The 14,376-nt window shown below is 39.4% G+C and overlaps 1 protein-coding gene across 1 annotated transcript in view; it reads right to left on the bottom strand.

Moving 5' to 3' along the window:
- Positions 1 to 9,598, bottom strand: part of LOC103261674 (protein prune homolog 2) — a 155,845-nt gene extending 146,247 nt beyond the window's left edge. The window contains exons 1-2 of the mRNA XM_021712981.1: positions 9,496 to 9,598; positions 1,252 to 1,454 (exon numbers count right to left, since the gene is read on the bottom strand). The gene's annotated coding sequence lies outside the window, so the exon portion shown is untranslated. The remainder of the gene's footprint in view (positions 1 to 1,251; positions 1,455 to 9,495) is intronic.
- Between the last annotated feature and the right edge of the window lie 4,778 nt (positions 9,599 to 14,376).

The raw sequence follows: 14,376 nt of genomic DNA, 5'->3' as shown, positions 1-14,376 counted from the left end.
GCAGGGGCTCAGGCAATCCACTCACCTCAGCCTCCCAAAGGCGCGGGATTACAGGCTGAGCCACTGAGCCCGGCTTCAAAACTCTTTATAATGAAATGAATCACATGACTGACATTACCATATATTCATACCTAAATTTGCCTCCTTAAAAAGGTTAAATAAAAATTCTTAAATAAAAAAGTTTTTATTTCATATATACTAAGGTCAATGTCCACTGGCTAAGGTTATCAACAATTAGCAAAGGGTTTCTTTGTAAGGTCCTTGATGGCAGACAACTTGTCTTACTCTTCTTTCTGTGCCTCTAAAATCTTGCACCAGTTATCAACGCTCAAGAACCTACTGAGGAAGGCAGAAAAGCCAGATTCTAATCCCAACTCTTTTACTAACTACATGTGGTACTTTGGAGAAGTCATTTGTGACACTGAGTTTCAGGATTTTTGCTCATAAATTAAGGGGTTTGAATTATATGAACATTCAAAAATCAATCCTTCTTTTATAATAAAAAAAATGTCAAGAAAGAGCAAACCAATGACCAAATGATTTCCATAACCTACCTCCACATATTTTTCCATTTCACTACTGAGCTTTCTTTCTTAAAAACCATTCAGTTTTATCTAGTGTTCAATTTCAATTTTCATTACACACTTTCAGCATCAATACATACAATATAAGGGAACATTTAAGATGGTTTAATTAATTAATTAATTAATTATTTTTTTGAGTTGGAGTCTCACTCTGTCACCCAGACTGGAGTGCAGTGGCCGCTCCCGGCCACCGCAGCCTCGACCTGCTGGGCTCCGGCAATCTTTCCACCTCAGCCTTCCGAGTAGCCAGAATTACAGGCGTGCGCTACCATGCCCGGCTAATTTTTTGATTTATTGTAGAGATGAGGTCTCACCTGCCCAGGCAGGTCTCGAACCCTCGGGCTCAGGCAATCCACTCACCTCAGCCTCCCAAAGGTGTGGGATTACAGGCTGAGCCACCGAGCCTGGCTGGTTTAATTTATATTTGATCAATTTTATAAGAACTTTCCACTTGAAGATGTCACATTTGAAATACGAAAGTAAAAACGTTAGATTGGCAGAGCCCAAATTTTGCTGGAAGAAAAGCAAAAGATATTCCCTTTCCTCCAAATGTCCTTGACTTTTAACACATCTCCCTAAACTACAAAAATCCTGAATAAGGTGACACTTTGCCCAGAGGAACCTTCGATGAGGGATCAAACCTCCAGAGCCTCCCCTCGAGTCTTACCTTGCCAGCACGTTGCTACCAACAAGTGTTATCGATAACTTCCCTTCATCGTTTAGCTGATGTAGATTAATTTCATCTCGGAATATGTGGAATGATTCAGAGATATTTAGCTCTTCTAAAATAAACCTTGTCTCAGTGAAGTAGTTGAATTCAGTTCTTGGTATATTCAGTACTGGTAAACAGAGAACCCCAGGTGGACTGACCTACCAAGAAAAATAGTTGACCAAATCACTGAACAGAGAAAGAAAGACCCCAACTACATTTTCTCCAGCCCAAGGGTAACTGGTAAAGGGAATGTAAGTCTTCTGGCCTCACTAAACCATTTGACATTCACTACCAAATTTTCCTGAACACAATTGGTAAGGCATTATCCACCGGTAAGTGACCTCAAATATATATATGTGTGTATTTTTAGTTGGAGTCTCATGCCATCGTCCAGACTGGAGTGCAGTGGCACGCTCCTGGCCACTGCAGCCTTGACCTGCTGGGCTCAGGTGATCCTTCCATCTCAGCCTTCCAAATAGCCAGGAACTACAGGTGTGCACTACCACACCCAGCTAATTTGTTGATTTATTGTAGAGACGAGGTCTCACCATGTTGCCCAGGCTGGTCTCGAACTCAGAGGCTCAGGTAATCCTCTTGCCTCGGCCTCCCAAAGTGCTGGGATTATAGGCTTGAGCCATCGTGCCCGGTCACCTCTAATATTTTTAAACTCTTGTTACTCTACTTGAAACATCTCATGCCTTACTTACCTATTTTATGTCTCACATCAACCCCTCCAAGATTAAATATATATATACATTTTCCTCTTCAGGAGTAACAAGTTCTCATGTCTTTATAAAATTGGCAGAAAATGAGGACAATTGAGGTAGGTCAGGTAGGGACTGCAGTGACACAGGAAGGCATATATGTCCCATTTAAATGGGATGTCTCCCACTCATCTTCAGTCAATGGTTCTCATGCAAAAATTCAGGTCCAGTGTAGTTAAATCTTTTAATTACTCAAGAAAAGCTTGAAATCTAGATGTGAGGGTATTATTTGTGATGCTTACTTATTACAATTAATTCAAAATACTATGTCACTCAGTAGAAACTCATTTTTCAGTCAGATTTGGCCCACAGACAACCAGATTGTAATCTCTATTGATTTATTATCTTTTACTAACAAACTTCTTATTCAAATATTTTATTATCTCAGTGAAGTAGCTGAATTCAGTTCTTGGTATATTCAGTAATGATAAACCAAGAACCCTAGGTTGATCAAACAATGAAAATAGCAGGAGGAAAGAATATAACTACATTTGCATTTACTATCTTTTATTAGCAAACTTTTTTTTTTTTGAGTTGGAATCTCACTCTGTTGTCCAGGCTGGAGTGCGGTGGCACACTCACAGCCACCCCAGCGTCGACCTGCTGGGCTCAGGCGATCCTTCCACCTCAACCTTCCAAGCAGCTGTAACAGGTGCACGCTACCACACCCGGTTAATTCTTTTTTTTTAACTGTAGAGTCGAGGTCTCATCAAGTTGCCCAGGCTGGTCTTGAACTCACAGGCTCAGGCAATCCACTTGCCTTGGCCTCCCAAAGTACTGGAATTATAAACTGAGCCACCGAGCCCAGCCATCAAACTTCTTATTAAAAAAATTTTTTTTTTTTTGGTGGCAACCAGGTAAAACAGGAGATGGGTGAGAGGTAAAGAATTTCAGATTCACAATAATAAAATTATGATTATGATTATGATTATGATTATTTTGAGTTGGAGTCTCACTCTGTCGCCCAGACTGGAGTGCAGTGGCACGCTCCCAGTCACCGCAGCCTCGACCTGCCAGGCTCCGGCGATCCTTCCGCCTCAGCCTTCCAAGTAGCTGGAACTACAGGTGCGTGCTACCACGCCCGACTAATTTTGATTTATTGTAGAGATGAGGTCTTGCCAAGTTGCCCAGGCAGGTCTCGAACCCGCAGACTCAGGCAATTCACTCACCTCAGCCTCCCAAAGTGCAGGATTACAGGCTGAGCCACGGAGCCCAGCTATAAAATTATTTTTTTTTTTTACAGAAATTTAAAAAACAAAGTTCCTTTAAAAAATTTTTGTGAGTATATATCAATAGCCCAAACTATTGCTGAGAGAATATAGGGTCTGGCAACATGGAATTTTTATATAAAGTAAATGGCCTTTCTTCTCACATCACCACTAGCTCCGCCACAAATATAGTCCTTATCACACAGTTTTAGCATTTTTATCATCTGTCTCCTGTTTCTAGCATTAAAAAGTCAAGGCTGCCTGGTGCACTGGCTCACACATGTAATCCCCACATTCTGGGAGGCCAAGGCTTAAGCCTAGGAGTTCAAGACCAGCCTAGGCAACATAGTGAGACCTCATCTCCAAAGAAAATAAAAAAATTAGCTGGCCTGGTGGTGCACACCTGTAGTCCCAGTTACTTGGAAGGATGAGGCTGAAGGATCACATGAACCCAGTAGACAGAGGATGCAGTGAGCCGTTATTGTGCCTGGGTGACAGAGTGAGACTCCAACTAAAAAAAAAAAAAAAAGTCAGGGCTTTTTTATTGTTTTGTTCAGTTATGTTTCCAGTGCATAAGCTAGTCTGGCACCTAGTAAAAATTTAATGCACATTTACTGAATGAAACAAATGAATCAGCCATTGCTATTGTGTCCAAAGCACAAAGCCACTCTAACAAAGTGGGTTTTCTCCTACCTGTCCTGCTAAAATTGAGTCACAATTACATAACAATCGCTAGCAATTTATGTATGGCAAGTTATTTTTCCTAATTAATTGAGAGTTCTAACTCCTGATGTTGAAACTTAAGTGGAGAAGATGCAATTTGCAAGCCAAGGGTATGTGGTCTGAACCTAACTTGGAAGAATCTATTCTTAAATTGGTGTACGAAGAGTTAGATTTTTTTTTGTTTTTGAGTTGGAGTCCCACTCTGTCACCCAGACTGGAGTGCAGTGGCACACTCCCAGCCACCGCAGCCTCACCCTGCTGGGCTCAGGTGATCCCTCAGCCTCAGCCTTCCAAGTAGCTGGAACTACAGGCATGCGCTACCACGCCCGGCTAATTTTTGATTATTATAGAGACAAGGTTGCACTCAATTGCCCGGGCGGGTCTCAAACCCATGGGCTCAGGAAATCCACTCACCTTGGCCTCCCAAAGTACTGGGATTACAGGCTAAGCCACCAAGCCTGGCCCGAATAATTAGGTTTAATCTCTTTAAATGGAAAGGAAGGAATGGATTGTAAATATATTAGAAGATTCCTGAATTGTGAGAGTTGGTCTAGCATGTTTTGGCTTTACAATCCTCATTTAACACCTTTGTTTCTTCTATGTAATAATTGGGTTTGACCTTGAACATGAATTGACACTCAAATCTTGCTGCCTCCTTTCATGTCTTCTTTTGTGTAAGCAGAGGTTTGAACACAGGGCTAGATCTGGGTATGATCCAGCCCAGACAAGAAGTAAATAGGTCAGCTTTGGGGGTAATTATGATGATAACAATATCTGAAGGCTTGCTGTATTTAGCAAGCATAGTTAGCATTCTCTTTTCTCCCTCAAGTCCCATGCTCACTCGTTGTGTGGACAATGAATTCACTATGGTGCTATGGAGTCATTGTAGTAGGTGGTGGTGGTATTATTATTATAATATTCTTTCCTTAAAAGTCCATGCCATTATCAGTCTAAAAATCAATCCGGCTTAGTCAACTCTACCTTCTTTAGGCAAGTGACATATTCTTTTTCTAGAAGTTAAAAAAAACCAGTTAATAAGATTAGTGTTTAATATGCATGCCTTGAAACGGGCACATTTATTTTCTCATAGCGATTAATCTCTCTTGCAAAGTTCAACAAATTTTAAGATAAATTTGATAGAGGGCCCACATGTAGAGATCAGAATATTTTACCCGGCATTTTAATCAGCTGCTGCCCTAGAGCTGTTCTTGCCACCCACAGCTCATTCTAGAAGACTGGGCTTCATGTGAATTCAAATTGCTCTAGACCAGCTATGCATACTGTCAGGGGCCAAGATCCAAACAAAATGGGAATAAAACAAATCAGACTCCGAAAAATTAAAACTTATGTGTTGTTGGAAATAACACCCAAACACTCACTATGCACTTTTTAGACTTTAAGGTAATAAATAGTCCCTTATTATGAGCAGATGATGAATTTTATGGAATGGAAGTTTTACAACAATGGTATGTCATACGCTTCACAGGGAAGAAAGATCCGTCCTCAATTCCACTGATTATCACTAACTGAGAATCACTATACTGTACAAAGTCAGGCCTAAAAGGTAAAATCAAACTAGGACTTACGGGATGTAGATTTGACATGTAATACCTCTGTCACTAAAAATTCCAGCAAATATACACTATGGTTCATGTAATGTTCATACAAGTTGTTCTGTGCCTATTTTTCTACTCTCAAGGGTGAGACTATCCAACAAGGATGACAAATGAAAATAAGAAATTCTGATCCTTACTTTTTGTTAGTTCTCTGAAGTCCCCATGAAATTAATCAACTATTATAAGCATCTTAAATTTTCTACTTGAAAACATAGACCTTATGTCAAGATTGATGGACTCCTAACTAAACTTACCAAGAAAAAGAGAGAAAAAGCCCAAATAAACACAATCAGAAATGCAAAAGATCAAGTCACAACAGATCCTGAAGATATACAAAAGATTATCAGAGACTACTATGAACACTTGTATGGAAACAGACTTGAAAACCTAAAGGAAATGGAGAACTTTCTGACATCACACAACCTCCCCAGGTCGAAACAAGAAGAAATCAAGACCCTAACTAGATCAATAACAATCAAGAAATTGACTGTGTCATAAGAAAACTACCTACAAAAAAAAGTCCTGGACCAGATGGCTTTCCAGCAGAATTCTACAAAACATACAAGGAGGAATGGATACCAACCCTATTGAAAGTATTCCCCCCCAAAAAAGGAAGTATTTCAGGCAATTAAGAAAGATGGAACTCTCCCCAAATCATTTTCTAAAGCTAATATCACATTGATGCCTAAACCAGGTAAAGATCCAACAAAGAAAGAGAACTACAAGTCAATATCCTTGATGAACATGGATGCTAAAATTCTTAACAAGATCCTAGCAAACTGGATCCAACAACACATCTCAAAAATAATCCATCACGACCAAGTAAGCCTCATCCCCAGGATGCAGGACTGGTTCAACATTTGCAAGACCATAAACATAATTAAATACATCAACATATATAAAAGCAAAATAAAAAAGATTAAAAAAAAAAAAAACTGACCCTGAAGAAATACAAAAGATTATCAGAGATTACTATGTATACCTATAAGGAAACAAACTTGATAACCTAAATGAAATGGAGGACTTTCTGACATCACACAACCTCCCCAGGTTGAAACAAGAAGACATTGAGACACTAAATAGACCAATAACAACCCAGGATATTGACTCTGTCATACGAAAACTACCTACAAAAAAAAAAGCCCTGGACCAGATGGCTTTCCAGCAGAATTCTACAAAAAGTACAAGGAGGAGCTGATACCAATCCTACTGAAAGTATTCCAGACAATTGAAAAGGATGGAATTCTCCCCAAATCATTTTATGAAGCCAACATTACACCGGTACCCAAACCGGGTAAAGATCCAACAAAAAAAGAGAACTACAGGCCAATATTCTTTATGAACATAGATGCAAAAATCCTCAACAAGATTCTAGCAAATCAGATCCAAAAACACATCTCAAAGATCATTCACTATGACAAGTAGGCTTCATCCCCAGGATGCAAGCCTGGTTCAACATTTGCAAAACCATAAATGTAATCAAATACATCAACAGATGTAAAAACAAGAACCACATGATTATATCACTAGATGCAGAAAAAGCTTTTGATAAAATCCAGCATCTCTTCTTGATAAAAACCCTCAAACACCTAGGTATAGAAGGAACTTACCTCAAAATAGTAAGTGCCATTTACAATAAACCCACAGCTAACATATTGCTAAATGGACAGAAACTGCAAACATATCCCCTGAAAACTAGAACAAGACAAGGCTGCCCACTCTCACACCTCTTGTTCAACACTGTATTGGAAGTCCTAGCTCAGGCAATTAGATAAGAGAAGGAAATCAGGGGTATTCAAATAAAAAAAGTGGTCAAGTTATCCCTCTTTGCTGATGATTGATCCTATATCTTGAAAATCCAAGAGAATCTGTCAAAAATCTGCTTGCTGATAAAGGACTTTGGCAAAGTCTCAGGGTACAAAATAAAGATACAAAAGACAGTTGCATTCCTATACACCAACAACAAGCAGGCAGAGACCCAAATTAAAAGCACAATCCCATTCACAATAGCCACCAAAAAAATGAAATACCTTGGCATCTTCCTAATCAGAGAAGTGAAAGACCTTTACAATGAGAACTACAAAACACTGCTCAAAGAAATCCAAGAAGACACAAACAAATGGAAAAATATTCCATGCTCATGGTTAGGAAGAATCAACATTGTTAAGTTGTCCATTCTACCCAAGGCAATCTACAGATTCAACCCAATACCCATTAAGTTGCCAACATCATTCTTCTCAGACAAGGAAATGACAATACAGAAATTCATATGGGAACATAGACGACCATGAATAGCCAAAACAATCCTTAGTAAAAGAAAAAAAGCAGAAGGTATCACACTTCCAGACTTCAAACTTTATTATAAGGCTACAGTAATCAAAACAGCCTGGTATTGGTACAAGAACAGGCATATAGACCAATGGAGTAGGACAAAGGTTCTAGAAGCAAAGCCTCAATTTCTCAACCAACTCATCTTTGACAAAGTCCTCAACAACAGCCACTGGGGAGAGGAGCACCTATTCAGTAAATGGTGCTGGGAAAACTGACTGACCACATGCAGAAGATTGAAACAGGACCCCTATCTATCACCATACACAAAAATCAAATCTAATTGGTCCAAAGACCTGAATGTAAAACTTCAAAGTATAAGAACCTCGGGAAATGCAGGAGACACCCTTATGGAAATTGGAACTGGTAACCAATTCCTGACCAAGACCCCAAGTGCCCATGTCATAAGGAATAAGATAGACAAGTGGAACCATATCAAACTGACAAACTTCTGCAAAGCCAAAGAAGCCATCAAGAGAACAGGGAGGCAGCCCACAGACTGGGAAAAAATATTTGCCAACTGTATATCTGACAAAGGCCTAACATCTAGTATCTACAAGGAACTTAAGTGTGTTGAAAAGAAAAAAACAAACAGCCCCATTAAAAAGTAGGCAAAAGGTATGAATAGACAATTCTCAAAAGAAGATATATGAGCAGCCAACAGATACATGAAAATATGCTCAGTCTCACTAATCATCAGATAAATGCAAATTAAAACCACACCAAGATACCACCTACCTCCAGTCAGGATGGCCATCATCAATAACTCAAAAAACATCAGATGCTGGAGAGGATGTGGGGAAAAGGGAATGCGTCTACACTGTTGATGGGAGTGTAAACTAATACAGCCTCTGTGGAAAACAGTTTGGCAATTCCTAAAAGATCTAAAAATCAACCTTCCATATGACCTCACAATCCCCCTTACTAGGAATATAGTTGGAGGAACTCAGATCTCTCTGTGAAAAGATACCTGCACACGTATGTTTACTGCAGCACTGTCCACAATAGCAAAAACATGGAACCAACCATGCTGCCCATCAAAAAAGGACAAAATCATGAACTTCACAGCAACCTGGATGGACTTAGAGTCTATAATACTGAGTGATCCATCACAGAAACAAAGAACCGAAAGGATTGGCAGTAGTGGGAAAGTGCAGGAGGGGGTGGTAGGGGGTTGGCAGTATTGGGAATTTGCTGGGGGTGGGGGACACAGCTCATCAGCAAGGGTACTTGCAAAATGAACATTTATATACCTAATCCTGAATTATACCCCACATCTTTAAACTAAAAAATTTCAGAAAAAATGAAAACATTAACTTCATTTAAACAGTGTTGTAGAGAGAGAGTCAGTAAGAAATAACTAGAACGATGCCTAATATATAGTAGGTTTACAATAAATATTTGTAAATTAGCAGATTCTATTACTTAATTCTCCACAACAACAAGCCAGAACATGGAAAATTAGGATAGTAGGTTCCTTTGTTTCTAAAAAAACATTTGTTCTTAAAAGTTACATAATAATTAAAAATATAACAAATACAATCCTTTTTTTCTCCTCACCTTATCTAGGAAGTAGGCATATGTGAAAGCAGAAATAAGAGAATCCAAGTCACACGATTTAGGTCCAATAACCACATGGACCTTTTCCAAGCGTTTGCTTCGATTCTGAAACAAATTCAAACAAAACATCAGAATTTAACCTGTGACAGATTAATGTAAAACAGAACTTTTTTCAATAGTTTCTTATAGTATGCCTTATCTGTCTTCATACACAGTGGCAGAAAATCATAAATTTGTCATAAAGTTTTATAGGAGAAACTAAAAACTCCACAACATGTTTAACATTCTGAAATATTCAAACTCTAGTTAATTGTCAGAAAGAGAAAATGTGGTTTTCTTAAGATTTTCCACAATTTAACTTCCTGTGAACTGTAACTATGAGTCATAATATGTTTTAGTAAAAGATCATTTTGTTCTAAGAAGCGAGTTGCATAGTATTCTATATCATTTCCTTACACAAGATGTTTTTCTTAATTTAAGAAGCAAACTCATATGCCTCTGGCACACAATGTAAACAAACACACAATTTGGTAAAAGTTTATTTTTCATGTCATGTTTTGAATGACAAGATATATTCTTTCTGCATTATAGTCGATAATTTAGTAAATAAAACTTGCAAATTTTCTCTCTCAGAGAAAGGAACATGATTAGTATTATTGCTCTGAAAATACAAATTTACAAGTGTGTAGGCTGGGGCAGTGGGTCACGCCTGGAATCCCAACTCTTTGGGAGGCTTACATGGGAGGATCACTTAAGGCCAGAAGAGCAATATAACACGACCCTATGTATGTATAAAAATTAGCCAGGTATAGTGGTGAACAGTTATAGTCCTAGTCACTTGGGAGGTTGAGGTGGGAGGATCCCTTGAACCCAGAAGTTCAAGGGTATAGTAAGCTATGATCACACCACTGCACTCCAGCCTGGGCAGAAGAGCAATAATCTGTGGAAAAATAAAAAAGATGTATATAGTCACCTCCCCGGAAGAGAAGACACACTGTTTTATTTCCTAGTCAGCTCGATAGTTACTTAAAATTCCCTTATGAAAGGCTGATATCCTTTTGAAAATTCCAAAAAACCAACTGCTTCTATAGCAAAATGGACTACTACAGATCATTGTAAGATAAATTAACATCTTTATAGTATTTCAGAGATGACACATGTGTATGCTTCCCCCCTTCATCGTTTGTTTTAGCTTCTTATTTTAGAAGGTCTAGAAGGCCAACTTAGTTGTAATACTGCTCCAGAGGCTATATAATAGGTTAGACTGTTCATGACTATTTTAATAAGTCGATGCTGCAGTGAGCCATTCAATAGGTATCATTGCTAAACTAAAATAAACTTACATTAAAAAAAGAGATAATGATCTTTAGTGAAACAACATGATTTAAAAATATGATATAAACTCTCTGAAGATAATTCAACCCCCTCCCACCATCACCAGAAATCTAGCTACCATTTCTTTCCTTCCTTGTGTCCTTCCCCTAATCTCATAAAAGTATAGCTGGCTCATTTGACTGAGCATACTTTAAGAGTTCTAGACTAATCCAAATTCTCACTCTCAAAGTCAGGCTCCCTCCCTTGTGCAAGACAGTCAAATGTTCTAGAAGCCCCTAAAGAATTTAGGCAAATAGAATTACACTCCATTACAACAAGCAAATGCATTAGGAAATCATATTACTGCAGAATGCTATTCTTCCGAGAAGCTCAAAGGTCTAAGTAGACGTTACCTCATTTCTCTTCCCAAATCTTGTAAGGCAGACAGTAAGAAGATTAACAACACTTTTTATAGGTCAGAAGAATCTGTGGTGGGGCTGGATTGTTCTCAGAACCTGGCCCAGTGCAGCAAGCCCCATCCCTTCTGTCCTGCACTAATGCTGCAATGACTCTACCACACCGTGACACGTATCCACACAACAAGTGAGCAAGGGAACTGAGGGAGAAAAGAGAATGCTAACTATGCATACTAAATACAGACATTTGTAGCATCATGATTACCCCCAAAGCTGACCTATTTGCTTCTTGTCTAAGCTCAATCATTCCCAGACCTAGCTCTATGTTCCAACTCCAGCTTACACCAAAGAAAACATGGAAAATGTAGCAAGACTTGAGTGTCAATTCATGGCCAAGACCAAACCAATTATTACTTAGATAGAAAAAAAAGAGCTAAATGAGGATTATGAATCCAAAGCATACTAGATCAACTCTCACAACTCAGAAACCTTCTAAAATAATTATAATCTATTCCTCCCTCTCCATTTAAAGATAAAAAATAAAAAAAGTCCAGAGCAAGTCAGGACCATAGCAGACCCAGCACAGATTTTTGAGAATTATCCTTGGTGCCACGTCTTTCTTTTCATGCTCTCTCATTTTTCTTGTCACTTCCCTTCTTCCCACACATCAAGTTCCTTCATAGCCACAGCCTTTTTCAATGCCCCTTATCCACATCTGCCACCCCCAGTCAAGGCACAGTCTCCAGGCTCCAACACCCTTTCTCCTATGACCCCCTTTATCAAAATGTACCATCTTGGTGCCCGGGTTCTCAGAGACCTACCTGCCTCAACACCAGTAATTCCAATGGAAAATATACACCAATGAATACATCTGGGCTAATGCATTATCAAAGTAAGATGTTTTCATTGTAGGTAGACCACCCAGAAATCATACCACAATTCAAAAAGATGACTGGACATTTTAGTTTGGCTGAGAATCCTGGAGCAGACAGAAGGGATACCCCTACTAGAAGTACCTTTGGTGCCTGCTAGTGAGACACAGTCTCAAAACGTCTCAGATGTTCCTAAGTGTCCGACCCCTACCAGTAGCCACTGATAAGATAGAATTGGAGGGCAGCAAAAGGTAACCATGCTCAGAAAAATCCCTTCCTGATTGGAGGAATAACACATGAAATTAGTCATGTAGACTCACCTTCTAGGTGAGCTCAAGGAAGGTGCAGATTGGGCTCTCCAAATTGGGGTCCAGAGCCAGAGAATAGAGGCCCCACTCAAGCTTTCCACCAGAAACAACCTTGCTGTGTGAACAGAGCAAGCACAGGAGTCAAGCCAACGCAGAAAGAGTCTGGGGACTGATTTCAGGTATCTGGGGCAGATAACAGGAGGTCCCCACAGTGCTGGTCCGCTCTGAAGTCGTGGGCCCACCTTCAGTGAAATTAGTTCACAGAACCCAGAGGAGACTCCTGACCCCAAAGATACTCTGCATTTCTCCCTGGTAATTTGTGGGTCCCTTCCAATTCCACATCTCCACATATTCAGAGACTCAGAGATGCTCGATCTTAATACTGATATCCCTTGATACAGTTCAAATTAGGTTTTGGATTATTCACACACAGGCAAATCATGCACAAATAAAATGGCAACAGTAATAATGATGAAAATGTACAGTTTTATCAATTCAGTGTATTATTGTCATTCAACCAATAAAAACCTACTTGTACCAGGCACTGTTTAGGTCCTAAAGATATAGTAGAGAACCAAATGGACAAAAATTGCAACCCAAGGCACCTGCAAGGATACATGATGAGTAAAAAAAAAAAAGATAAATAGAGAAAAAGAAACTGTGAAAAAGGGATAGGGTATGCTGGGGGTGAGACTCATGAGGAAAGCCACAATTGAGTAAGGATCCAAAGTAAGAAAGAGGGACTGAAAGGTATCAAAGGCCCTGATGTAAGAGCTGGCTCAGCATGTTCAACAAATAATTACTGACGAGTGTATACATTTTCTAAATGTGACTTTGTAATCTATTAGCCAGCAGTGATTGGATCTGGTAAGTAAATACCCACTCCCTAGTATCCACCAACCCAAGCACACCAAGAATTAAGGAATCCCAGGAGATAGGCGACGCTTGCTAATGCCTGAACCCAGCACTGCCCAAACCCAATACAAAATGGAATATGATAACGGGTTGAAATAGATACTACATTTAGGCCGGGCGAGGTGGCTCAGCCTGTAATCCCGCGCCTTTGGGAGGCTGAGGTGAGTGGATTGCCTGAGCCCGTGGGTTCGAGACCCGCCTGGGCAGCGAGACCTCATCTCTACAATAAATCAAAAATTCAGCCGGGCATGGTAGCACATGCCTGTAATTCCGGCTACTTGGAAGGCTGAGGCGGAAGGATCGCCGGAGCCCACCAAGTCGAGGCTGCGGTGGCCGGGAGCGGCCACTGCACTCCAGTCTGGGCAACAGAGTGAGACTCCAACTCAAAAAAAAAAAAAATAGATACTACATTGCTTTGTCATCTTGATTCACTCCCAAATAGATAGAATATTTCCATAATCAATGTATAAAAGAAAATATACTGAACATGCCAGTATTCCAGGTCACAAATTTAATATGCTTTCAAAGTGCGATCCTATATACCACTAAAATGAGACTTCTTAACAAAGTTAACTTATCTCTTTTTAAAAGCCTGAAAAATTACCTACACATTCAGATTATGCTGCACATTCAAGGAAGCTGCACATTCAAACCCACCTGGGAGAGTTGATCAGAAAGAGGGCTACCAGGCCCCTGCCATTAATCTGGGCCTCTTCAGCTTTTTCCCACCTCCAAGCTCTTAGAAACAAAGTTGCTTCTGCCTATAAACTTCCACATCTATAGCCTCACAATAAAACTCATCCGGAAGCCCTTGCAGTCCAGTTACATTATGACTTTTTTCAATAGGCATCCTCCCCAATTCTCTTTTCTTAAAAATGTTATGAACCTTTTTTCAAAAATAATTAATTGAAATGAAGTTTGTTTTATTTATTTGTTTGTGGTTCTTCGTTTTCTTTTCTTTTATATTTTCTTTTATTTTATTTTAAAGATGTAGGGTACAATTCACGGTTAGGTATACAAATGTTCATTATGCAGGTACCCTTGTTGATGAGGTGT

Source organism: Carlito syrichta, unplaced genomic scaffold, assembly GCF_000164805.1.
Source record: "Carlito syrichta isolate Samal-C Ts95f unplaced genomic scaffold, Tarsius_syrichta-2.0.1 Scaffold303981, whole genome shotgun sequence".
NCBI lineage: Eukaryota > Metazoa > Chordata > Mammalia > Primates > Tarsiidae > Carlito > Carlito syrichta.
Note: the sequence above shows the minus strand (reverse complement) of the source record. Positions and strands in the feature narration are given on the sequence as shown.